The 18,641-nt window shown below is 47.9% G+C and overlaps 1 protein-coding gene across 1 annotated transcript in view; it reads left to right on the top strand.

Moving 5' to 3' along the window:
- Positions 1 to 18,641, top strand: part of ZHX3 (zinc fingers and homeoboxes 3) — a 47,417-nt gene that overhangs the window by 18,188 nt on the left and 10,588 nt on the right. Inside the window, exon 2 of the mRNA XM_074605820.1 lies at positions 435 to 541. The gene's annotated coding sequence lies outside the window, so the exon portion shown is untranslated. The remainder of the gene's footprint in view (positions 1 to 434; positions 542 to 18,641) is intronic.

Consider the following 18,641-nt stretch of genomic DNA (forward strand, 5'->3'; position numbering starts at 1 on the left):
GCTGTGATTGCTTCCCTAAATATGTTCTAGGCCAGTTGAGGTTTCCAGACCCGTTAACGAACCGAGACCCAGAGCAGTGGCCGAGAGCTGGGGAGCAGCATTCCTGGTCTCCAGCACATCGTAGCTGGGAGGTTTTTATTTTTACTGGGTTGAGAGCAGCGTGGTTGAGTGCTTGGTGATTAATTCGGCGTAGCTGCTTAACTTCTGATAGATGATGTCTTTGCTAATTGGGTGGAAAAAAAATCAAAGATGTGTGTTCTGGGATGCTTCGGTGAGGATGTACTGTGGGAGCACAGCAGGGCGGATGGCGTGAGCTGAGAGACACCTTAAACTGGTCGATGTTTTATTTTTACTTTCAGTCTTTACTTGACCAAGGGCCGCCTTCCCCTCTGGAGGTGCAGCAGTAATTTTTTGTGTGACATTTTCTCTTCCAGCCCTGAATCCCGGCGCAGCTGAAGGGACTACAGGCACTTTAAAGATGCGCGTGAGCGTGGAGGAGGAACTGGAGACGGACAGGCCGAGGACGTGGTCCCTCGTGCAGGTGGGTCACCGCTGCCACCTTAGGCTCCGTGTGCAATATGGACCATGCACCTTTCTCTCTTGTGTAGCTTGGGTAGAGAAATGGGGCATATTTCAGTGTACTGTGGGATTCCCCTCTGAGGGCTCTTCCAGCACCATGGCTGAAATAAATGATCGTGCAATGGTTTGCTCCATTAACCTTTGAGCCCTGCTCTGCTCCATGCTCAGTACAGGTCTTGGGTTATGCTTTCAGGTGTCCCTGAGAAGGGGGCCCTTTTTTTGCTTTTGGACGTCCTGCTGCTAACAGGACAGAGTTTAAATGTCCTGTGCGTTTGTACCCTTCTCCTGGCTGGTGCTCCTCTGTCTTTGTGCTAGACCACTGATGTGTTTTTTCCCCGCCCCTAAGAATCCATATAACTTAATAAATGTTCATCTGTCCCATCTTGTGGATGAGGGGTCAGGAGAGCGATGTGTTTTTCTCCTTGACTTCTGGGGATAGAAGTGTGCTTGGAAATAACTCCGGTTTTCCATTAGGCCGTTCCAAATTTTTGAAGAAGAAATTGGGTCTCATACCAGAGCAAAGCCATTTTATTTGTAAGAAACAAAGCTCTATGTTTAAATATTAGTAAGCAGACTGGTGGAGAATTCATTCACCCAATTCATGTCTGTGTGATAAATGACAGCGTCCCCATGAAAATGGGGATTTTCAAACCCTAGAGTGATTTGTACCCAGATTGTGGCACGCCTGGAGACTGCTTGTTTCTAGACTTTATTAAATAATCAGTGTCAGGAGTACAGCAACTGGACTGATGCTGTTTGCTGTAGCTTTCCTGACACGCTTCCAGTTCTGCAGGCTAAATCCAGCCTGTTAAACTGGTAGGAATAAGCTAATGGACCCTGCTGTAGCACGTGAAGTGCTGGGGTCCGCCTGCACCCCCAGCCTCCCGAGAGCTGTCCTCCTTCAAGCCGCCTCAATTAATTGCATACTAGGTGGGTCCTCAAATGCCTTATGGCAGTAATCTTGCGAACGTAGCGAATGTTATTGCTCTCTGGGTTGTTTTACCATTATAGATGGAAAGCTCGGCAGCAGGAAGAGGGTAAAGCTTCTGTAGCTTCACTCTGCCTTGGTAAACAGAGTCAGGGCCTCTTGGGAGGGAGAGTAGGGAGAAGGGAATTAAATTTTATATCCCTTCGTATTTGCCACTGAAAGATAGTAATAATGCATTTGGATGCTTTGTGTGGAAGGTCACTGGGTAAGTGGGAAGGATTCCTTTGTGTTACATCTGCAGAAAATAATGTCGTTTATGACTCAAGGGCTTGCACCCAGAGACAGATCGTGGCATTGTAGCAACATGTGTCATCCTCCCTGCGTGCTCGCCGTCCTGCGCTGGCACACGCAGGCTTTCCAACATCGTCTTAGGGAGCTTTAAGAACCAAACTCAGGATCTCTGCTCTAGGACTTGGCCCCTTTTTTCTCCACTCCTCCTTTCCCCCCACCCTCCTCTGGTGTCCTCTCCCTCCCAATTCATTTGTTTTTAAAACGATTGTGCTATTGTGTGCATCAATATGCACATAGTCTGTCTTGTTTTTCTCTTGGACTGAAAGCGCAAAGCAAATCTGTTTATGGTTTTGGTGAGCTAATTCTTCCCCACCCTAGATTTTTAAATAGACTCTTTCTTTACCAAGCTTGCAGAGCTTGCAGGATGTATTGAAGTAATGGGAAAAATATGTTGTGTGTTAACCTTCCTTTTTGGTAAAACTTTGTTTACAACACCCTATTCCTAGCAGTGCATTTGGGAAGTGCATTTCTGGATGCTGAAGCAAGTAGAAGACGTTGAAATAGGAAAACAGGGATTTAATGCATTCAGGGAGGAAATGTTTTGAGTTTTCAACTTTCATCACTTGGATTGTGGAACAAAATCTAGTGAGCTGTGCTTAGTTCTCCCTTCAATTATTTAACTTCCTTTCCCCTCCTGCAAATCCCAGTTCTCAGGCTCGGCTGTTCCCCAGGCTGTTGCCTTCAAACAGCCTTCTCCAAAGCCGTTGTTGACTCGGACCTTACAGATGAAGGTAAGAGCGGCAAGGAATGCTCTTGGCCTGTAAATAGTCCCTTGGATTAAGGGCTCAGTATATCACTGGTGTGTTGGAAATGTTATTTTTACCTCTTGATTTCATCCTTCCTACGAATCCATCTCAGACCTCTCTGTTTAGGTTAACAACCTTTTCTGCATCCTTGCAGGGGTTTGCAGAGCGCAGTCCGGCTCCATGCACAGCATTTTCAGTAGGGTGCTTTGTGTGCTGGGAGGCAGAGCTGAGCTCTGCTCTGGGAGCACTGGAAAAGCCCTGGGGACGGCAGTGTCTGTGGTGTCTGGCCGGCGGCTTGGCTTGCAGCAGTTGTGTAGGAGCTCTGCTACAGCCTGCATCCCTGCTGCACCTTCTCTCCTCAAAACCTGGGCTTTGCTGTTATTTATTTCTACTGTAAAATTATGAGCTGCTTGTTCCTGGCCACGGGACAGGAGCTCTACACGGAGGTGGCCATTACATGTGCAAATGCACTTCTCCAGCCCAAGCTTTGTAGGGCAGATGTTGGCTTGGCTGAGGCCTCTGGGTACTCCTGTTAACATAAATAAGCAGGAGTAGGATTTCAAAGCAAGCAAATTTTTGACATAGTTGATGTCACGCCTCTTCAGCCCTGTGTTTAGGGCCCATGGGTCTGGACGCCCATGGCTGCTAGTTTGGTCTTGTTGCTAATAACCTGCTGGAGGTGCTTCTGCTGAGCTGGTTCTTGCAGAGGGCTGAGGGGTTTGTCCCAGCCAGATGGCGTGGTGTTAGTGAAGATAGGACCCATGGTGTGAAAAGCGTGCGGTGCTTTCCAAAACTGGGTGCTCTCCATGAAATCTCTGGTCTCAGATACAGCATTGACCGCGCTCCTCACTGGCGTTTATGGTCAGGTGTTGCAGAGTGACAGCAAGGTCTTCTGGTGAGTAGTCTTAAAGCAAAATGGGCTGGGGCAGGATTATCGTGCTCACAGGGCTGTCATCAGCTATTCCACCAAACAGCTGCCTTTGCTCTGCCACTAAAGGAGAGATGAGGAAAAGATATATTTAATTTTCCCACCCTGAGAAGGAAATTTTTCCTAGAGCAAATATTCACCTGCAAATCTGCAGCAGAGCACAAAGTAAAGAATTCCACACTCGGAGGCTTTGCAAAAGAAAATTGGCCTTTATCCCTTTAATTTGGTGGTGCTTGAGGTTGTTTTTTTTTCTGTAGCAGAGTCTTAGTGGAGGCAAAGTTCTCTCTTTTTTTCCTTTTCTTTTCTCTTTCTGTTGAGCTGATGGAGTTTAGTGCTCCCTAGGAAGGTGATGGTTGGGGGTCAGCACTGAATAATGCTAATTGTTCCACAAGCAGGTGGCCGTAGCCCTGAGCATGGAGCTGTGAAGCTGTGCTGGAGTCTGTAAACTGTGAAGTTTTCCCAACTCGCAGCTCAGACTCTTTTCCTGATGCCCTTGCATCCCCTTCCCATCATCCCTCCCTCCCTACTCTTATTTCTTATTGACCTGTCTGCTGAGAGCACGTATACAAGATCAGTGTGACAACTTAAATTGCTTGTACACAGAAAAATGAGGCCACTGGATGCTTAAATGCTGCATAAATTTCTTGGCTAGACTCATACTACTTGACCCCCCTCCTGTGCAGCCTGCATTGTATTGCGTGAAAGGCAAATTCCATCCTGCGTGGCCCTTTCCAAACCTCTTGCCCAACACTTTCACTATTTGTCATCAGCTGAAAATTATCTGAGTGCTGTAGATATCCACTGATGTGGTTTGATTGGCTGTTGTGTTAAAAATTGCATCTGTCAGAAGGTTTTGCTGTTCCTGTTTGCGTGGGCTTCTCCCTCCGCTGGGGATGAGCATCGGTGATGCAGCCTGGGCTCTGTGAGCAAGGCGAGCTGTCCCCCAGGAAGGCATCAGGGTGCCTGGGGAGGTGGTACAGCTGGGGCTCCAACAGCGGCCGTCCCTACCCTCCAGACTCGCAGGAGCAGCCAACCTGGATGCTGCTGAGATGCCTTCAGCCAGCCTGGTGAAGGTACCCTGAGGGTATGGAAGGCTTTAGCAAAGGCCATTTCTAGTTTCTGTGAGTGAACTGGGGTCTACTGAGAGACAAAAAAGACATTGAGGTGCTGGAGCGGGTCCAGAGAAGGGCAACGAAGCTGATCAGGGGTCTGGAGAATAAGTCTTGTGAGGAGCGGTTGAGGGAGCTGGGGGTGTTCAGCCTGGAGAAAAGGAGGCTGAGGGGAGACCTTCTCGCTCTCTACAACTCCCTGAAAGGAGGGTGTAGAAAGGTGGGGGTCAGTCCCTTCTCCCAAATAACAGGCGATAGGACAGGAGGAAACCGCCTCAAGTTGTGCCAGGGGAGGTTTAGATTGGATATTTGGAAAAAATTTTACACTGGAAAGGTTATTAAGCATTGGAACAGGCTGCCCAGAGAAGTGGCTGAGGCACTATCCCTGGAGGTATTTAAAAGACAGGTAGACATAGTGCTTAGAGGTATGGTTTAGTGATGGTTTTTGTCAGAGTTAGGTTGATGGTTGGACTAGGTGATCTGAAAGGTCCCTTCCAACCTCGGCAATTCTGTGATCCTATGCTGTAGGCAGATTTTCTTTAGGAAGGCAAAGAACTGTGCCCATGGTCCGTGAAAGCGTGGGTAAAGTCCATTCGGTTGTTTTTGTAGCAACAGAAGCTTGATGGCATACCAGGTTCAAGGAGAGGCCTCATGCGAAGGGAAAGGCTTTTTGCTGTTTGGCTCAGTGCTAAGGCTGCAATATTCTGTTTTATCCAGAGGTATTTATGAATGAAGATGCAAATCCAAGGTGAAACTTAGGAACCAGTAAGCTCTTACTTACTGGAGGCCTTCAAAACAATGCGATTAACTGGGGAGGAAAAACACCTCCTTATCTCCCAGCTTGATCTGGAGCCTTACAAGCACTTTGGTGGTTCATCTGTCTGCAGCACTCGGGGAGTTGTCTGTTCCAGCACACCGAACACGCTGCAAGTTTTCTTTTATTTCCAAAACAACCCTTTAAGCGTGTTGGCCTGGAAGGGAAACTTGTAATAATTCTCTGTGCCGATGTAATTCAGCATAATCTCTTGGCAGTGCTTTTGTATGCAAACTGGGAGGATTTCTGACTAAAGGTGACCAATTAAAAGGATTATCTCTGATAAATAACTAGACTGGGGACTCACAAGTCCTGGTTCAAGTACTTGCTTTGCTATAAGCTTCCTGTGACCTTGGGTGAGTTATTTAAAATTGCTCTGTGCCTCATTTCCCTTTCTGTAACACGCCGGTGACAACATTTCCCATCCAGCCAGGAGCTCTGGCAGTGGGAAGGCGGTCCGTACCCTTTTCTATAACCAGTGTGTGAAGAACCTGGATGGAGTAGAAAGCACAACCATCTCATGGGCCTTTCTTCTGTTCTGCTGGGGAAAACAGAACAGGATGATCCATTTAAATGGTTTATAGGTGCCCAGAGCTCTTGCTATGTGAGATCCTGGGGCTCCCTGCAGAACTGCAGGTATGCACTAGCAATGCAATTGCTCCTGGAGTGGAGAAGCCCTCCATAATATCACTTCCAGTTTTTCGCTTAGCGTTAAATCGATAGCCAGTTTGGGTAGGGTGGTTTTCTGATGCTCCTTTGGCTTCAGCATGAAGTTTTCCTTTAATGTATTCTTCTGCATTTGCTCCTGTGCTGCCTTTCTGCTTTAAACCTGTGTGGATGCTAGGGAGAGGTGATGGCTTTGTGAATAAAGATGCTGGTACCTGGCGCTACAGCGTGCGGACGTACGTCAGGCAGATTGTTTCATCTCTCCTCACCTTAGTTTCCTCCTTTCCCATGGGGGTTAGCAGTGCTGACCACCTCTTTACTACTTTCTAAATGTCAAGAGAGGCTTTTTGGCATCCCTGAAACATGCTAAAACCTCCTTGTTGGAAAGGCACGCAACCAGGGGTCCAGGGGGCTTGCTGGCTCCCATGTCGTGCCGTGAAGACTCCTTGCTATTGCCATGGAATAAGCCCATGGGAAGCCTCCACATGACAGCCGCATCCAGGCACCGGCAGGAGCCGCCTTCAGCTGCCTGCATTTCAGGTGCAGCAGAGCTGCAGAAGGAGCGATGCTGAGACTTCTTTGTCCTGAAGGCAGCCCCTCTTCCCTCTGCAAGATCCTTATGGGCCAGGGGTGGATCTGGGAGAGCCACTGCCCTGAGACCCCCTCCCCGTGTCGGCACCTCCGGCAGCAACTGAGCTCCAGCCGGTGTGGGATGCTGGGGTTGAGTAGATGGAAATGAGCATCTTTGAGATGTGGCAGAAAATCAGGCCTCATGCTGTTTGTGGGTGGGTAAAGATGCTCCTGGGGAATATCTGACTCTCCAGAAATAATGAAAATACAGATATCTGTATTTCCCCCTGGTCATATAGTTGGGTTCAATGGCTTGTGCAGGCTGCTGAGAAGCACACCAAAGCAACTGAGCAGCAGAATGTAAATTAGGGCCAGCTCTTTCATCTTTGGTGTGAATATTTGTCGTATGAAGTTTTTATCACTTATGGAAGAGGCAGACCCAGCAGTTGGGGAAAATCCATCCCTTTTGGACAGAAGCTTTGCTTTAATCTCCATTTTGCCCTTTTTAAGAAATCAAAACCCCAAACACTTTCCACTTTAAGGTATCTTGATGGTTGTTTAATGATGTGCCGGGTGGGACGCTGCGAGGCTGGGTAGCTGGCAGCACCTGCCATCCAGGGTAGGATAATGGGTTGGGGCTGCTTTGAGACCAGGGGGTTGTAAACCTCAGACTTCAGGTAGGTCTGCCAGCTCTTCCCTTGGGCTCTGCCTGTCACTGGGAACCCTCTTGCAGTAAAACTGTCTTGAACAGCAAGCCTGATGCTCGTTGTGGGTTTTTTAATTATTCAAGCCGCTTTGTGCATTGGGGAGGGTGAGCTCCAGACTGGCATGCGGGTGTATGGAAGTTCACACTGACATGTGACTTCTGAGAGCCTTCAGAGTTGTCTCTTGGAGGATCCTAAAAGGAGATGCTCTGGGGAGAGGCTCAGCAAGCGTCCCTTGGGGAAAATCTAAAATGCCATGGAAATAATAAACTAAAAGAGGGTAGATTTAGACTATAAGGAAGAAATTTTTTACAAAGAGGGTGGTGAAACGCTGTCCCACATTGCCCAGAGAGGTGGTAGATGCCCCATCCCTGGAAACATTCAAGATCAGGTTGGATGGGGCTCTGAGCAACCTGACCTAGTTGAAGATGTCCCTGCTCATGGCAGGGACGTTGGACTAGATGGCCTTTAGAGGTCCCTTCCAACACAAACCTTTCTGTGATACTGCTGGCAGAGGAAGGGAGGGAAGAGGAGAAGATGCCAGGCAACGAGGAGGAGGCTCACAGGAATTTCCTAACACAGATGATTCCTGGTGAATGGTTTCAGAACACCTGAATGCTCTGAGGGACGGCAAGTGGTGTGCTGCTCGCTGTAACTTGAATATCCTTCTGTGAGCAAGGCTTGGCCAGCGGGGAGCTGCAGTCCCATGGGACCTTGCCTGAGATGGCAACTTGTCTAAGCTAAAAGGTGAGGGTATCTTCCTCACTAGCAGCTTTTCACCACTCACCAGCACTTGCCAGGTGGTGATGAGACTTGTGCCTGATTTTAGAAAGGGGGAGAGGATGAAAGGTACGGATAGGAGCAGCTGGCCCTGAATTTTGCACGCTGCCCCTAGTGATTGCTGAGTCCTTTTGATGTGAAAGCAGATGGTCTAGAAGAACCTCAAAAAGACTGGCAGTATAGCTCTTCAGTGTTTTGGACAGTGCTGCAAACCACTTTCCCAGCTGTCGCTGGAAGGTATGTACAGTTTTACAGCATTAATCCAAGGAGAGTTCACTTAACGAACCCCCTCACTTGGCTGCTCTGCCTGATCCTGGCAACTCGGGTATGCAGGCATTTGTGTGACTGATCTTAAGAGCATGACCCTTGTGAGGTTTCACTGCAAAGGTACCTTGTCTGCTTCCCACTTGGTTGGGGACGAGTCCTGCAGACCGTGAACACTTCTTCCCCTTGCTCCTTGACACTGTAGACAACTATTTGCTTAATCTTTCGTCGGCAGGTGTGTATGGAGGGAATTCCTGCTGTCCTCAGCTTTATCTAGCGTGACACGCTGTCATTTTGGTACAGTATCACTGAGATGCTTCCGAGTCTGCTCTCTCCCAGCCCAAGGAAGAAAGCAGGTGCCTGGAGGTCCATGTTCTGCTAACTTGCCTACGATAAGGACCTCTGCCCTAGAAATGAAAGGCTCCATCGTGCCATTACCAAGCCCCCGAGCCAGCCGGTCCTTCCCGTTCCTGTATTTGCAGGCTGCCTGCTGACACAACAGAAATGTTATTTTTACAGTATGGTCCCCTGTGCTGACTCCTCCTGCAATTTAGTTTTATCCTGCTGTTTTCTTAGTTATGTTAAGCAGAGTTAATAATATATACTGTGCCGTTCACCCTAATGATGATGATGAGTGTTTTAGACTGGTGTAATGAGACCACCCTTCATTTCTTTCTGAAAAAGGAGGAGGAAGTCTTGATTTCTGTTTCTCTGTGGTTACAGCATTAGGCTGTGAATTGCTTTTGGTGGTGTAAATCAGGTATGTTTCTGTTATCCATGGTATACTTTGCAAGAACTTTTTTGCACTCTGTTGAAAGACTGGGAAATTTTAGATTCCTGAAAGACAGCTTTTCTCCAAAGACTTCAAGTTAAATCAGCTGTAATGAAATGAGAGCCTTCAAACAGGCAAACTGATATATTTATTTTTTTGTTGTTGCCTCTCATTTAATTTAATTCCTTGGTTATTCCCTTATTCCCCTGGAAGGGTGTTGTTCCCATCCTGCTAGTCCTGCACCCGATCTTGTCTAACTCACACAATTGTTTGCGAAGGGCGGGATGATTTCAGGAGGGCAAAATGCAACAGTCGGCTCTCCTTTAAGCAGCCTAATGATAGAAAGCAGGCACAAATCCGTTCCCTTTTTTCTTCCATTGCTCCCCTTTATGTCACCTGTCTGCATGTCTGATTTGGGCAAATAAAGCAGCTATTAGTAAACTCTATTTGCCGTTGTCACAGGAAGAGACAAAAAGTCTTGGGACCTGTCTGCACTTTATTATTTTTTTTCTTTTTTCTTTTTTTTTTGAGCAATTTATCAGAATTTTTGAAAGAAATATTTTTCAACGGTCTCTGTAAATTACACAAGTGGCCAGAAAGCTGTTCTGTACCCGTGCAGCAGAAGGCCATAGGAAACAGGAGCTGGGTACTGATAGGCAGCTTCGCCTCCCTGGTGAAGAATTGGTGGAAACTCTTTGCCAGGAGCGGGGGGTTGGCCCAGATGTCCTCCAGCGGTCCCTCCCAGCTGCAGTCGTTACATGTTTCTATGGCACCCGCAACGGCCCCAGAATAGGACAGTGGGGAGCCGAGGCAGCAATGTGGCTCAGCAGTGGCCTTAATTCTGCAAAGGGACCTGCGCAGAGCTCTTTGGAAAAACGAGTAGTGTCGTTCTTTCAAGGTGAGCCAGCACCCGCTGGTGGGGACGGGCTGAGGACACAGAAGGCGAGACCCAGACACGTGTGGCAGGAGCCTGGTGTTGGCACATCCATCGCTGTCAAAACCCAGAGCTGCGTCTCTCCTGTGCGGGACTGTCCCGAGCAGGCAATGAGCTGTGTCAGTGAGGTGGTGGCAAGCCTCGCTGCACTTGGATGAGCATATTAAATATTTAAAAAACTAATCATATACAGCTGTTGGAGATGTGCTAGTAACTTCACACCTGGCTGCACGCACAGAAAGCAGGAATTTCCTTGGGTTGTAATTTCTAGGGGTGTATTTTTGAAGCCTGTGGCCAAGACCTGAAGATAGGTTCAGTATGGCTTGGCAGTAATTGGGCAGTATTTGTATAATGATAGTAATTTCCTTGTTCTTATTTCCTAAATTTGGTTTACAAGACCATGCTGCAATGTGACTTAAAGCTGTAAGTATTTGTCTCTGTTGGCAGTTGCAAATGTAGCATTAGCTGTGACTCTTTACAGAAATAAGTGTTCAGCGTTGCAGCTAAATTGAATAATATGGTGATGTTGGAATCTTAATCTTCCAAATAGCTCTCTTAAGTTCACTACATTAATGTCTAAAAGGCTTAAAAATAATAAACTCCATTGTATAGAGCTTTGAATACAGAGTAGAGGCTTAGTAATTGCTGGCAGTTCATGGGTAGGCTCGCTAACACATGGCAAGGAAGCAATTCTCCCAGCATGTCTGAATTTTTTTAAAAGAAAGTCCTTACATCAAGGCCTTGTCATCCACAAATTAATGAGTATATCAATATTTTGAATAAAAGCTTGCAGGAGACCTCAGTCTGAAACCCCAAACCTTTTACTTGGGCCATCATACCATTTTAAAACACCTCTTGTCTTCCTCATCGGCCTGCTGAAAGCTGTTTGCATCGCCCAACTATTGAGCAGGCTACGTGGAGTGGACTGGTGAGCTTGGGAGACTCCACCAGTTGGCCACTGGCAGAGAGCTGAAGTCCTGAACCTCCGTCCCCCATAGGAAGGTAACAACCCAACTCGCAACCTTCCGCTTTTCACAGGCAGGGGGGGAAAAAGTCAAATACTTGGTGTTTGGGTTTCCTTTTTAATGGTGTTCAACAAATGAGGTCCCCAGGGAATCAAGTGTCAAAGGGAGAGCTCTGAAAGCAGGGATCTGGCTTCGCTGATTTTTCTCAGAAGATGTCTGTAGTTCCCCTGCATCCTTGTTGAATGAATTTTAAAATGAGGAGTGGCCAAGGGCAGCTAAAGAAAAGGCTGGTTATACCAGAAGGCATGGTTTAAAAAACAAACAAATGAACAAAAAACCAGGAGAGGGAAAGGAGGAGAACATGATTTGTTTATCACAACTGTACTTGAAACTAACTTTAAATGTCCGTCTTCTGAGAGTAAGGAAATTCCTTTAGCTTCCAGCAGTAAATAACTGGGATGCTTTCAGCTCACAGCTGACCTACAGAGGACATTGAGTTTTCAACTAAAAAAATAATTGACTCTCCAGTAAGGACAATCCATTCCAAGTGTCACTAAACAGCTGGAGAAAGAGAAGAATCCTGACAAGCACGGTTCATATCACAAATAACCCTTGAACTTTGTTCTGTATCTCTGCTTGGCTTGTGGCTTGACAAATGGTTTTGAGCAAATACAGTTTTCAAACCAGAGAGCAGATGACAAGGATTGCATTTGGCTGGCAGGTGTGTGATTTGGACGCCTGGATCTCGCCCACTGAGATCTCGAATGAAATCCCAAATCCATTTTTCTCTTACTGTCAATCCTAAAAGAAATGGCGAGTATTTCAGAGAAAGGGAGAAGGAGGGTCAGTGGGTGAGGGTTTGGTGGTAGGGACAATGTAGTTCTCCATGCCTGCTGCTCTTGTTAACTTGGTGGAGCACCTCATGTTAGCTGCGATGAGGAGGATTTCTGAAGCTCGGCGTCTCATCAGGCATATCTCAGCAGGGGTTTGGCCATTAGGATGTTGAGCTCTTTTAATGGTCCGCCCTCCTGTATGCCAGCAGGACCTATTGAGAAGTGTGGACTTCTGGAAGTCTGTCATTTATGTAGGTACTAAAAAGGAGCTGGACTTTTTTTGGAAAGTGGTGTTTCAGCTGAAGGAGCTGAATACTTGCCAGTCTGACCATATGCTTCTGAAGTTCTTGTGGTTCAACGCTTTAGGCCAGGGTATTGTCTATTTAAGGCAATGGAAGAAAACCCTGTGCCACTGTTGCAGAGTAGGTATGTGAACTGTAAGCATCGGAACCGAATGGTAGTTCTAGAATTAGACGTTGTCCCTAATTTCCCTCTTCAGTTTTAAGTGGATGCAGCATTCTTCACTTACAGTCTCAACTGTTGTGTTGCATTGTTGTATGGGGTTGAACATCTGCCCCTTCCAGCCACAAAAGTGGCTGTGTTCCAGGAGTGGGTGGTTTCTTTCTATTCAGGGATCCTCCGAGGCCTGGAAAAGCTTGAGTATTAGGCATGACATACTGTCAACTGTTGCAGATCCCCTTGGCTCCCCTCCTCCCAACATCTGCAAGGCCAGAGTTGGCCATCTTGGTTTGTCCATGCACCATGCATAGCCCAGAAAGACCCTGACTCTACCAGCTGCTGCTGCTGAACAGGGAGTGGGGCCTCACCAGGAACATGTCCATCCAACGCCAAAAATATCTGTCGTCCTAGTCTAGGAGAGGGAAGATCTGTCATCAGCTCCCTAGGGAGGGCTGTGTTGGTGGGACCACAGTGCTGGGGTCCTTCCCCACCTGTAGCCCCCTTGCTAGTGGATGCTCACCCTCCCTGCAGCAGCTCCGCTCTAGCAGTGTTGTCCCGCTGCGTGGCAGGGAAAGGAGCAGGCAGAGCAGCCGTGGCACCCAGCAAACCTCTGCAGAGTACCTTGCCTCAACGTGGAACATTAAAAATGGTTGGGATGCTAGAGCAGGGCCGGGGGGGTGGGGGGACAAAGTCTCAGTCCCACACAGGTCTCTCAGCCCAGTATTTCTTTCCTCCAGCATTGTGCTGGTGATTGACTGGCATTCGCTTGGCAACAGCCTTTTGAATATTCATGTTGCTGACGGGAGATGAGAGTACGTAACTCCTTGAAATCAGCTTGGGGAGGGGAAGCAAATAAAACTGCCTTTTTCTTGCTACTAGTGCTACTTGAGCTCTCTCAAATGCATACTTCACATGGATAAATGATTGGGAAGACCTCAGCCTACCTAACAAGCCTGCTCTTGTAAAGCAAAAATTATAGTGCCTGCATACTTGCCATCCTCATTCAAAAGCCCATTCCTCATTAATATCTCTTTATACATATTATCGCAGCTCGAAATGCCATTCCTCTTCTCCCCACCCATTTCCTTGACTGGCTGTGACATACAGGAACTACACCCAGTGCTTGACTCGCCTCTCCTGACCTTTTGTAACTTGGCTCCAAACTCCTTTTTTTGGGTCTTTTGCAAAACACTGTCAGAAGGGAAAAATCCTTTGTTAAAACACAGCCAACTCCTGCCTCAACGTGGAACAGTTTGTTCTGCTAAAAGAATGAGCCAGTTCAGTGAGCAGAAAAACATTGCCATAAACCAGCGGACTCAATAAGCTGCAAAAGCCATCGGCTGCACTCAAGGTCTGAAAGGACGACTCTGAAGCAAGATCCACAGGGGAGAAAAAAAGAAAAAATCCACCATCCCGACCTGCCAAAATCCCGTTTCCTTGCTTTCAGCTGAAGTATTTTGCAGTTGTCTTTTTGGTTATAGCAACTGTAAGTGGGGGAATGGGAGCTGATGCTGAGCCAGAACGTAACGCAGCGTTCGAAGCTAGCATATTGCAAAAGGGCACGGTGGATGAAGTAATCCAAAAATGCTCAGCTGGGAAGGGGCTGCAGCACTTTAAGTCTTCAGTCTGTGCTGCAGATGATCAGCTCCGGCGCCCTACGCTTGCTGTCTGGTACTATTTAATAGCTTGGTTTAGTTGTTTCCACCCACATCTCATTTTAAAGCTCTGGACACTCTTTATTTCCCTGGAATTGCTGCGGGTCTGTCCCTTACATGGCCGCTCAGTAGCTGGTGATCAGCCTGTCTTCAGCAAGTGTTTCTTCGTTGCACAAGGGACTTGGATGCTCGGTGAGAAATCCGTGAGACCTTCTAGGAGGCTTTTGGGTTTGTGGCTGTGCAGCGGGGTCGTTTCGGTGCTGGTGTAAAAGCTGATGCTATTATTTTTTTAACAATAAATTTAGTGCTGGCATCTAGAACTGTGGTGCCCAAATTTGGGGTGATGGCCCCCAAATAGGGTGACCCATATGGGGGTGGATGTGCAAACATGGAGGTGGGTTTGTGAGTGGAAGTGCTTCCGAACCACAGAACTCAGAGGCTTCCCCCAAGGTGGCTCCTTGGGACAGGGCAGCTGGGGCAGCGCTGAGAGCACGGCGGGCTTCTGTGCTTCACATGCTCTGTTGCCATCAGGTGCCAACTCCTCACCAGCTTGGCCGAGCGTCTCCCACTGATTTAAAAGAGTTGAGTACCCTTATCAGAAACTTAGCATAGACCAAGATCTACCTCTGGTTCTCATTTTGCTTTGGGAACCGGGAGTCTTTACTCCAGGCTCCCCGATATCTTTTTTGGCTTGGAACCAGTTCAGCAATTTCAGATAATAAAACCTACAAAGAAGTATATTTTAGGTGTAATCTACCCCTTCTCATGTGCATTCCAATGGGCTGCATCTGCCAAAGCTGGTCTTGCCCTACCTAAATGACAATGGTTGGTAATAAGCTCTAAGCGTGGGATCGCAATGCACATAGCAAGTTTGAACGTGGTGTGGCAGAATATTACTGGCCTGTGTGGGGCCGTTTGAGGTGCCTGTGATCGAGCAGCAATCACAAACAGATCCTGGACAATGCAAGCAAAAAGAAAACCTCCCAGAGAAAGCACAAGGGGCTGAAATTGGAGCTCCTGTGCATTTAAAAACATGACTGATGTTCTCATACTGTCCCATTCGGGCAAAAACCACCCCGCTGGTATTCACCAGCTGAGTGCGAGGTGATGGGAGACCCAGATACTGATGAGCTGAGGAACTTCTTGAAGCTCCATTAATGCTATCTGGTGTCCTCTGCTGGTAGCGTTAACCTCGGAGCTGGCTCTGTCGAGAGATGATTATCTGTCTGCTGGACCTTTTCCTTTGGGGGAACGCCAGGAATGTTTTGCAACATGGACAGAATGTGAGGATTGATGCTATGGAGGTGGGTCCCTGGGATGCTGGGACTGCGAACCCTGCTAAGGTAGTGTAACTTGGAGCAAATCTGTAATGAAGCCTCTATGCCAAAAGAGATTATTATTTTTTTTGGAAGATGTTAATGGTGTGATTGCATAACATTTATTTTGTGCTCGATCAAATGGACGAGGGCAGAGGAAAAGGAGTGAGTGAATTAATGTTAGTGATGTTCAAACAGAAGCATGCAAAGCTCCGAGGGATGATCAGTGGTTTTGTTTTGATGTGCGTTGCGGTTTTTTTTTTTTTTATTCCTGACATTCTCCTGAAATATAGCACGCAGGCTTGTCTCTAAGGGGGGCACATTGCCAATAGTCTAAAGGTTATATTATCCTAGTGACCTATTTTTATACTCTAATCGCGTTCTGTTTCAGCCGCCCCATTCCAGCCTTCTATCTCGCTTGGTTTTGTGCTCATCTGAAAAAATAAAGCAGAGATAATTACCATTAGTCCCCGAGTGTTAAGGCAGCCAGCCAGCCTCTACCCAGGTAACGACAGCAAAGGCGAGTTGCTGCTGCTTTGGAAGCACGAGAGCAATCGGAAAACACAGCTCGTAAACGGGTGACGGCTTGAAACAGGGCGATGGGGAGTGTTGGGGGGCAGAGGAGAGAGGTCTTCTCTTAAAGGCAAATTTTAAATGGAGAAGTACAGCAGTTTGTAGAAGGGTGAAATTTTAATGAATAGCTCTGTTTAACCAGCCTAAATGGAAAAGACGCTTTTCTACTCTAGGCCTGCCAAGTAATGGAGAATGAATACGATTGTTCGGTCAATCAGCTTCCACTGCCTTTAAACTGTACACGCGTTTTCAAAGCCAGGCTTAAGCTACAAAGCACCCTGACCAGTTGACATAAAGAGAAATTGTTCCTTAGTACAAATGTTGACTATGTGATGCTGCTTGAAGCTCAAAACTGCTGAAATTTGTGCGTGTGTTTGTACATTTGTGCAGTGCAAAATAATAAGATGCGAAGAGTCTTTTCCTGCCTGCGTGGCTTCTCTCAGGCTGCCGTTATTTTATTGCTGGTTGCTTTCTTTGTTCTTGTTGAGAGCACCTGGATTTGGAGTGCCTGCAGCGTTAGTGCAGTGGCGATCTGCTCTGGAGGGGAAAATCTCATGAACTGTTCATTCATGGGAACTTGCAGTCCCGTAGGGGGTTAAACACCAAAAGAATTAAGTGTGTCACCCCTTGATCCGGGTTATGGACCAGGCTCTGGGTGGCAGATAAGCGACAGCCTGATTTACCCTCTCCCAGTGCTACCTAGAGGTGCCAGCCCTAGGCAAGGGCACAGCCTGGAGATGTGCACTGCTTGCCAGGAGGCAGGGTGATGCTCTGCTGCTGGCATTTTTGGGCTGCTGGAGATGGTCCCATGCCATGGCTTCCCTTTCAGCTGCAGGCTTTGCAGAGCTACCCAGAGAGGATGGCTGGACCCCAGCTAGCTGGGCTGCACAGCCACAGACTGGGAACAGAAGAGCTCAGCCCTGCCAAATCTTGCCTTTTCTTCTCTCTTACAGAGCTGGGCTGGCACAGCTAAAAGAGAGGTCCCATGTGCACCCGGGAAGTTGGAGAGGTGGGCTGTTCCCTCTAACTGTGTCTGTCCATAATGAAGCACAGGGATGTAGCCTGGAGAGGTCTTTGCTGAGTTGCCAGAGTGGGTCTATCCACATAACATGTCCCTGCAGTGGATTAGCAGTAGCTGCCCTGTTCCTGGCAGGGGACTGTGTTCCCGAAGCCCGCTGGTGATGCTGCTGTATGCCCTCTTTCCATGCTTCGTTACACTTTTGTTATAGAATCATAGAACAGTTTGGGTTGGAGGGACTTTAAGGATTATCTAGTTCCAACCCCCCCTGCCCTGGACAGGGACACTTCCCACTAGACCAAGTTGCTCAAAGCCCCGTCCAGCCTGGCCTTGAACACTGCCAGGAATGGGGCAGCCACAGCTTCTCTGGGCAACCTGTTCCAGAGCCTCATCACCCTCAGAGTAAAGAATTTCTTCCTAATATCTAATTTTGTTGTAACCAAAGCCTCTGATTCCAAGCCTGTGGTGCTGAAACCCAGGTGAGAGCTGGTGTGGGGCAGCCCCTGCCTGGGGAACAAGCCTTTGTCCCTTTTCACTTGCGTCTGGGGAGTGCAGGAGTCTCCAGCCTCCCTGTCTCCTGCCAGCCCTCACTGGCCACCTTTTAGCAATAAATTAATAAAGTTGGTGAAACTCTGACATCTCAGGAATGGACTCCAAAGCAGAATAAATATTAATGCCCAGCCAAAGAGTCCTAGTATTGCCATGACCGGCAACAGCGGCGGCCGTGGGGCTGTTCCCCTTGTACGCCTGCGCTCGCTGCTGCCTGGACCTATTGTATTCCTTCCCTCCCCAGCACCCAGGTAAATGCACCCCGGTCCCAGGCTACTGAGCTGGTACCCAGCACTGCCCGGAGCAAACTGGGGGGGACCTGCAGTGAAACACGCTGGGATTTCCCTCTCGGGTGCACGGTGATGGGAAGGGGATGGCGGATCATCTCTTGGGTCTGGGTGCTGCAGAGAGCACCCACTCGTGGCTGCTGGCCACAGGGATTTTTTTCTTCACTGGCTTTTACTTGCTAATTACTAGTGGGGAGCTGGGAAGTCATCCGTGGACTTCCCAAAGACAGAGGTACATCTTCTGGGCTGGCTGGAGGTAGAGCCTAAAGGGGACAGACAGAAACTCTCAGATGTCAACTTTTTTCTCCTCCTTTGGTTTTGGTGTTGTCCCGCTCCCCCCGCCCCATATTATGCTATCAGCCGGGGCCTGCAGAGTTTCAGCTTAAAAACAAACCGCTATTATTTAAAGTGCCAATATTGTGCTTGGCTTCATATGAGACAGAAACATCAACTTCGTCTCTGACCTGGGGAGTGTGTCTGCCTGCCTAGCAGGCACCGAAAGTGTTGAGAAAACTGTTATTTTACTTTTATTTTGGTGTTGATTTTTATTTTTTAAAATTTAAATTATTTTTTTTAACTGAGCATTTACTCTTCAGCAGAACTGCATCAAACACCAGAGCCCACAGTAGAGTACGTAGCCATCCTATGTGTCCACGTGGAGCCTTGTCCTCGGCGTGAGCGTTGGGCATCCAGGAGGCGGCTGGGCTGGGGGCAGAGAAGGGTGACTGTCCTGTCGTCCCCGTACCCAGGCTGTGGGACCGGAGCTGCTATGTGCTGCCGGGCCGGTGATGCTGCCTGGTGGGTTTTCTGGTTGTTGTTTCTAGGCGAGGTTTGCAAAAGG

Source organism: Larus michahellis, chromosome 12, assembly GCF_964199755.1.
Source record: "Larus michahellis chromosome 12, bLarMic1.1, whole genome shotgun sequence".
Classification (NCBI taxonomy): domain Eukaryota; kingdom Metazoa; phylum Chordata; class Aves; order Charadriiformes; family Laridae; genus Larus; species Larus michahellis.